Consider the following 9003-nt stretch of genomic DNA (forward strand, 5'->3'; position numbering starts at 1 on the left):
GCTCACTCTGAGAATACCTCCCCCACGATGGGAAATCTGTTCAGATCTTTGCCTCACTATGCGAGATGGAGTGTCACTGTTGGGCAGAGGATTCATGACCACCTTACAGGTGGCTAGCTTATTTTATTTTTATTATTATTTTGAGACAGAGTCTTGCTCTGTCACCCAGGCTGGAGTGCAGTGGCATGATCTCAACTCACTGCAACCTTCTCCTCCTGGGTTCAAGCGATTCTCCTGCCTCAGCCTCCCAAGTAGCCAGGATTACAGGCGTGCACCACCATGCCCGACTAAATTTTGTATTTTTAGTAGAGACGGGGTTTTGTCATGTTGGCCAGGCTGGTCTTGAGCTCCTGACCTCAGGTGATCCACCCACCTCGGCCTCCCAAAGTCCTGGGATTACAGGCATGAGCCACCACGCCCGGCCTATTTTTTATAGTTCTTGCCTTTAAGAGGGCCTTGGCCCTGATCCAGGCAGGTAGGAAAGTCACATGACCTAGAGCTGCTGCGGTGTAGAAGGAAGGGCCTGGGCTTGCATTCTCCCTAAGGGCACTGTAGGTGGCTCAGGGTCTAGTGTGGAGCATGTGTTAGTTGGGGAAAGTTCCTTTACTTTAATTACTGGTATCAGTAAATGAAAATGTGACAGTTTTTTTTTTTTTTTCTGAATCCTATTTCTGAAAAATAAATGAAAAGTAGTAAGAGTCTTCCATGGTTAGAAAATTTAAATCATTTGTCATTCATTTACTGCATTTGAGTATATGGAGGGAAGAACATTTTAGTTCAAACAAATAAAATGATCCTGGCCCGGCACAGTGGCTCACGCCTATAATCCCAGCACTTTGGAGACCAAGGTGGGTGGATCACCTGAGGTCAGGAGTTTGAGACCAGTCTGACCAACATGGTGAAACCCTATCTCTACTGAAAATACAAAAAATTAGCCGGTCATGGTGGCACGCATCTGTAATCCCAGCTACGTGGGAAGCTGAGGCAGCAGAATTGCTTGAAGCTGGGAGGCGGAGGTTGCAGTGAACCGAGATCACACCACTGCACTCCAGCCTAGGCAACACGAGCAAAGCTCCATCTCAAAAAAGAAAAAAGAAAAGAAAAAGAATAAAATAAAATGATCCTAGATATGTGCTAGGCACGTGAAAGACCTTGGAGAGATTTGGTAACCACACTAAAAAGACAAAAAAAGGTGAAATTAATTTTAACAATATATTTTATATAATTCACCACATTAAAATATTTCTCAAGTACTCACTATAAAAAATTACTAGCAAGATACTTCACTTTTTTTTTATACAATGTCTTTGAAATTTGGTGTGTGTTTTACACTTATGGCACATTTCAATTTAGGCTTGTCACATTTCAAGCATTCAATAGCCATACACGACTAGTGGCTACCATAATGGACAAACAGGACTAGAGCCTTAGGTTAATAAATGACAGTCCTACAAACTTGAACTCTAATGCACCCAAAAAACTTTTCCTAATGACACCAAATATTGATATTTCTCCTCTCTCATGTCCCCGTGTGCTACCCCCTGACTCCCGCTCCCACTTCCCCTCTCAACTGACCCACTCACTCTGGGAATCGTCCTGTTGTAAGAGCCATCACTCAGAACCCGCATTCTCAGAAATTCTCCCAAAGGCTTTAGGAAGGAATATGTGTATCTGTTAGAGGTGTCATGGGGGAGAAAAGGAGGACAAATAAATATTAAAGAAAATTTAAAGAGAACAAAAGAGAAATGGAAGAGAAAAGCACCAGAAGGAGAGGATCAAAAGGAGAAAGCAAAAAAGAGAAAGAACAGGGGAGACACAAATAGAGAAAATTGGGATGGAAGGCAAAGAACCAGAGAGAAATGGAGAGAAAAGGAAGGGAGAAAATAAAATACAAGGCCAAACAAGGGAGCGGTAAAGAGGAAAGAGTACAGAGAAAAAGAGGAAAGTCTGGATTTCTCTTCCAGGTCTAGGTATTATTATAAGTTTGTTAATTAGTTGCTTAGCGTTGCTCTTAGGCAGAATTCCAAGACTCAATCATGTAACAAATATCCAAAAAGACATGTCAGCACGAGGAATTCCCCTGGACTTCTTCATTTGCATCCAAGCCACATGCCACTGATGCTTGCACTGAATATGAAAAATTGTACACTGAATCATGCTTACTAAGATATATTTCAATACATCCAGGGCTCCACTAGAGCCAGCTTATACCAGCTCATAAGAGCCAATTTTTAATTTTCAAGAATTTTGTGAGTCAGTTGTTAAAAATAATCATTATTAAAAATGAAATTATATATACCTGCATTTAAATAAACTATATTTAGGGTCAAGTGCAGTGACTCATGTGTGTAATCCCAGTACTTTGGGAGGCTAAGGCAGGAGGATCCTTTGAAGCCAGGAGTTCAATGCCAGCCTGGGCAAGATAGCAAGACCCCATCTCTACAAAATAATTTTTAAAATGAGCCATATGTAGTGGCATGTGCATATTCCTAGCTACTTGGGAGGCTGAGGCAAGAGGATCTCTGGAGCCCAGGAGTTTGAGGTTACAGTGAGCTATGATTGTGCCACTGCACTCCAGCACAGGTGACACAGCAAGACTCCATCTCTAAAATATATAAATAAATAAATAAATAAATAAATAAATAAAGCTATATTTAAAACAAAAGTAGTAAATACTCAGAACTCATCAATTCCTAATTATTTGACTGTATATTTACTATCATTATGTTCTGGGAGCTATTTATGTCTACCATATCTGTATGGTGGAAACACTTTACAATGAATGGTATACTGCACTTCTCTTTCCAATTCCACTTTCAGTGATGTCATGTTGGTGCTTTGAAATCAACCAAGGTAGGAATATTTACACCATAAAATTGGCAAACACTATAAATTAGGACTTTAGTTATTGTTTTGTTAATTTTCTAGACTTACAAAAGTAATGAAGAAAATGTTAATAATTTGTCAAAGCATTTTCTTTTTCTGTGAATTTGTTGTTAACCATTTACTGGCACACTACAGCAGCTGGTATCATTTATATCTGATTTTAAAAAGAAAGCATTTATCTAACTCAATGGTGTTTTTTTCTTTTTTCTTTTCTTTTGTTTTTTTTTTTTTTTTTTTTTTTGAGCTGGAGTCTCGCTCTGCTGCCCAGGCTGGAGTGCAATGATGTGATCTTTGCCTCCCAGGTTCAAGCAATTCTCATGCCTCAGCCTCCCAAGTAGCTGGGATTACAGGTGCGCACCACCATGCCTGGCTAATTTTTGTATTTTTAGTACAGCCGGGGTTTCACCATGTTGCCCAGGCTAGTCTTGAAATCTTGTCCTTAGGTGATCCACCCGCCTCAGCCTCCCAAAGTGCTGGGAATACAGGCACGAGCCGCTGCACCAGGCCTCAATGGTTTACTTTTTAAAAGAGCAATATTTTGGCAGAGATTTAGATATGAACTCTTACTTTTGGTTAAATTAATGTTCAGTGTTTACATTATTATGACCTACGTAATATTGGGCCTCACTAAAAGCTACATTATACACTATGATTACAATCTATGATTGTACTTTTTGGTTTTCTTGTAGTTAATAATTGCCTTGTATTTTGTTTTGTTAGTTTTCAATGTGTCTATGATAATTTTTGTCACATTCCCAAATAGCTCTCAAGTCAAAAAATGAAATATAATGAAATTTATCAAATAAACAATCACCTCTCTCAAATTACTGTCTGTCATTTTGCTCCAGTATGCATTAGATTTCTGCAGAGCTGACATCCTCTGACTTCGAGTTGCTGCTCCCCTAGAAAGCCGTTGTTCCTCTCTGCTGCATTAGATCCCTTGTTTCTTGGAATGCACAGCATCTTCTTTCTTGGTTTTCATCTGTTATAGTGGAATTCATCATCCAGTAGTCTCCCGAAAATGCATTGATGGTTAATTTGGAGGCAGAACTTAAATGTCATGCCTCATATTTGATTGACTATTCTGCTGAATATAAAGTTATAAGTTGCAAATGATTTTTCTATATAATTTTGAAGGTATTGTTCTATTATTTTCTAGCTTCTAGCATTGTACTGAGAGATGCATGATCATTCTGATTTCTGATTCTTTGTATGTAACCTGCTTTCTTTTTTCTTTCTCTCTCTCTGGAAGCTTTTACTATTGTTGTCCCCAATGGTCTAAAATTTCAAGAGAAAGTGCTTTGGTTTGGGTCTTTGAACTATTCGTTTTGCTGGGTACTTTTAGGAGATTCATGTCCTTCAGTGGGATTTCTCTGTTTTACTTGTTTATTTTTTTATAATGTCTTCACCTCATCTCTTTTTCTGATTCTGGAATACCTATTAGATGGATGTGGATTTATCAGACTTAGGCTTTAACTTATTTTTTCTCTTGCATTGGCAATTAGTCATTTTGTTCTAATTTCATAGAAATTTCTTTAACATATTTTCTGTTTCTATTTCTTTGGGTAAGGGGCTATCAAACTTTTTAAGTTTTTTTGTTTGTTTGTTTGTTTTTGAGGCGGAGTCTCGCTCTGTCGCCCGGACTGGAGTGCAGTGGCCGGATCTCAGCTCACTGCAAGCTCCGCCTCCCAGGTTTACGTCATTCTCCTGCCTCAGCCTCCCGAGTAGCTGGGACTACAGGCGCCCACCACCTCGCCCGGCTAGTTTTGTATTTTAGTAGAGACGGGGTTTCACCGTGTTAGCCAGGATGGTCTCGATCTCCTGACCTCGTGATCCGCCCGTCTCGGCCTCCCAAAGTGCTGGGATTACAGGCTTGAGCCACCGCGCCCGGCCAAACTTTTTAAGTTCTAAGAAGTATCTGTAACTTAAAGTTGTCTTAGAGGAAAGATGAACATTCTTGTAGGTCTGCCTGTGACTATATCATTACTGGTGGTACTTCTGTCCCCCGGCTCTCAATCTTGTTTGGGACCTTATTGATTAACTTGGATAATGAATTTTTATTAAGGCTTGTCATTCACACGGGTGGGTGTTTATTCGGGGAATTCAAGAAGCGACTGGGTCCTAGTAGGATGAAGTCCATCACACAGTTCCAGAACAGTCAAGGAGGGCAGTGCGAGCTGGTCCAAAGTGACAGGGAGCTACCAGAAGAAGCAGTTCAGAAGGAGAGAATGTGAGAGTCAGCCAGGAAGTCCGGCTCTTCTCTGAAATCCTCAGGAGGAACTGTTTTCCTGTAACCATAAGGGTTGGGGACTTGAGTCATTTTACTCAAAATGAAAAGGAAGTGGTAACCCAGAAAATGAGAAACCTTGGGGACACTTGGGCTGCATTAATGAGGCTGAAATTTTCCATAAGTTTGTTTCTAACTGGATCCTGTTTTGAGCTGACCATGCTTATTGCCCACATATCAATGGAGATCTTAGTGCTTTTCTACTTCACTCTATTAGTTCTTGACATATATGAATTCTGTCTCTGGTATTTGCTAACAGTTTACTTCCCAATTTCTTATTTCCCCATTTGCCATTTTTAGTTGTTTTGTTTGCCTCATTTGTTCATTTGCTTGTTTAACATGGAGCTGTTCCCCGTTTTTCTGTAACTTTTGTCTCTTTTCTGATTTTATTTCATCTTAGAAAGCCCAGGATAATCTAGATGAAACATAATCAGCACCTCAGCTCCAGTTCCATATCTGGTGGTATAAGATAATAAGGACAAGAAGAATGATGATAATGACATAATAATAACTCTAACATTTATTGAGCTTTTGCTTAATGCCAGGAACTGTTCTATAGACATTATCTGTATTAACTCATTTAATCCTTGTAACAATAGTATGAGACAGGTATTTTCATTACTCTCATTTTATAGCTCCACAATAATAAAGCAGAGAAGGAGTACATAACCATCCAAAGTCACTAGAAGAAGGTAGAAGAAGCCAAATTCAGGCGGAGATCTGAGAGCTCCTCCTCCCCACTGTGTCTGCCACCTCTAGAGTGAATAGCCACGACCCTAAGATAAGTCAATTACATACATTGTACCACTGATTTCTAAAACAACTGTATGAGAGAGGTACCAGCATTATGCCTGTTTTACAGATGAGAAAAAGGAGGTTAGGAAGAGTTAAGGAATTTATCTATGGACAGAGGATTTGTGCCCTCTCTTTTCTCTTCTACAGAGAAATTGAGCCAGGATTTAATCCCAGCATGCTGGTTTACAAAGCCCAGCTTTATAACCTTTATTCTCTACTGTTCCACTGGGAGAGACCTATTTTTGGTCTCCTAAGCCCCATTTCCTTATTTGTTTGTTGTAAATTTTTTAGGTGCCAAAAGTATAAAACAAAACAAACACCAGTTGTAGGCAAGCAGTGATAATTTTTTTATATTTCACCTAGATCATTTTCTATGCATATTTTAACCTAGTTGAAATCATAGTGTACATATACTTTTTGTATCCTACACTTTTTATTTATGTTGTAACATAAGCCTAGGTCACTGCAGCCTCGAACTCCTGGGCTCAAGCAATCCTCCTGCCTTAGTCTCCTGAGTTGCTGCGATTACAGAAACTGAGCCACCACACCAGGCCCTATACATTTTTTAAAAATTGTAGTGAAAATGACATAACATAAAAATTACCATCTTAATCTTATACATTATATTAAATGGTTGTGCAATATGTCATTAAACACATTCCTCCATTGTTAGAAATTTGGAGTGTCTCAAATTTTCCATGGTTGCTAATGACCCTACAGTGAATGTACTTACAAATAAATATTTGTTCACATTTAAACTTATTTTCTTAGGATACATTCCTAAAAGTAGAACTGACAGATCAAAGAGCATGAGTATTTTCAAATGATATATATATCTCCAAATTACTTTGCCCTCCTATTATTGCCATATGAAATGCCCATCCCACTGCAGTCTCGCTAGTACAGCAGGCTGATAAAATGGAACTAGGTTAGTCTCAATTTTGGTGGAGGTCCCCCAAGTGAGGTGTGAGACTAGACAACTGGTTTTGTGACCTTTGCTAACTACCCATCTCTAGCCAAAGAAGGGGATTGGAGAGACTGAGAGGAGTTATACATTACGAGAGGATTTTGGAGAGGTTTTCGTATATTACGAGTTTCATTTACCCTCAAGAAGGGTGGGTGGGGTGTGCTCCCTCGGACCTAGGTTCTAGGGAAAGGGCTTCAACAGTACCACTTGGAAAGCTCATTATGTGAAAACTGTAGTTTGGGGGACATATTTGACCAGTCTTTTAATTTATAGCTGGAAATCTAAAGGTCTTAGCTACATACTCTAAGACTATATTTTACAAATAATGAAATCTCTGCTTAGAACGTTTAAGTAATTTGTCCAAGATCATCCGCAAATACATGACGGAGCTAGAATTGAAACCCAGACTTGATTCAGGGCTTGCATATTTACCCATTCTGTAATACTTCCTCTCATTTATCTGTGAAATCGCTCTTATTATTGTTGATATTTATCTATACTTTGTCCTGAATTCTTTATCTTCCAACTTTGAATTCTTTGGCAGGAGACTCCACCAATACAATTTCAACCTCCCTCCAGCGTCCTTAAAACCACTTTGAGATCAGCTATTTATGTATAGGACTGATCTAATGCCTAAAAATTTTGAATTTGTTAAATAAACTCTCAGTGACTTTATGTTCCTTTCAGGGAATTCTTTTTTGGATTTACAGGGTGTAGTAAGTTGAATTGTGTCTCCAAAAATTCATATGTTGAAGTCCTGAACCCCAGAACCTCAGAATTAGACCTTCTTTGGAAATAAGGTTGTCGGGAGATGTACTTAGTTAAAATGAGGTCATTAGAGTAGGCCCTAATCCAATGTACTTGGTGTCCTTATAAAAAAAAAAAAAGGAATTGTGGACAAAGAGACAGACAGGCATAGAGGGAAGATGATGTGAAGAGACAGAGAGAAGACAACCATCTCTGAATTAAGAAAAGAGACTGGGTTGTCCCCAGTAGAAATGGATCCTTTCCTCTCTCCTCTCAAAAGGAGCCAATCCTGCCAACACCTTGATTTTGGACTTTCAGCCTCCAGAACTATGGAAATAAATTTCAGTTTAACAACACCCAGCTTGTTAAAATAGACCTTAAAAATGAATACACAACTGCTTGCTGAGTAGTTGAAACTTGGTTATGAAGTCTTGAAGTTCAGTACAGAAAGTGCAACCATCCTAGAGAAAATGGGAAAATCCAGTTCTTACAATTTTTGCAATTCCATTACAGAACAGTAGTTTTCCTATTTTTAGCATACATTTCGTGGTTTGAATTTGCCTCCCACTATTATGCTTCAAAGAAGTTTAAATAATGACCTTCCCATATCCCCAAGCTCTAACTTCATGGTTTGACTTTCAAGATCCTTGACAATATAGTCTTAATATAACTTTCCACACTCCTATCCTACTGTTGTTTTTCATGAACCTCATGGTCCAGTCAAACTGGAACACCAGTCCAAGAATAGGCCCGCGTATTCCTGCCTTTGCTCTCTTTATCTTTCTGTTTAGAATGGCCTTTTCATTCTTCATTATTACACATTGAAAAATTCAAAGTTAAAGTCTTCCTTCAAGAACTAATGGAAAAAAACAAAACAAAACCCATCATTTCTAAGAAGATTTTTTTTTCACTAAATTTAAGCAACCTCTGAACTTCCATTTTATAGCTTTGTTTCATTGATTTTATTTTAGTTATTTGGATATGTGTAGTGTTCCCTGATTGACTACAAGTTCTTTAGGCCAAGAAGCTAATAGTATATGTATGTGTTATTTGGGCTCCTTCCCACTCAAAAAAGTAGAGACTGAGACGACAGCTTTGTGTGCTGGTCATTTGTAGGCTTTTTGTTGTTTGTTGTTTTTTATTTTATTTTATTTTATATTTTATTTTATTTTTTTCTAGACTCCTTGAGTTAAGGGAAGGTTGCTTGTTTGGAGAAGTAATCTCAGGGCTCAAGAGTGAGGGGAATGGGAAGAGTGACCAAGGAAGAATGGAAAGTCAATGCAAAAGCAAGTTACTGAGCTGGTTACCCTGTGGGGAAGTA

Source organism: Rhinopithecus bieti, unplaced genomic scaffold (assembly GCF_001698545.2).
Source record: "Rhinopithecus bieti isolate Rb0 unplaced genomic scaffold, ASM169854v2 scaffold_13349, whole genome shotgun sequence".
Classification (NCBI taxonomy): domain Eukaryota; kingdom Metazoa; phylum Chordata; class Mammalia; order Primates; family Cercopithecidae; genus Rhinopithecus; species Rhinopithecus bieti.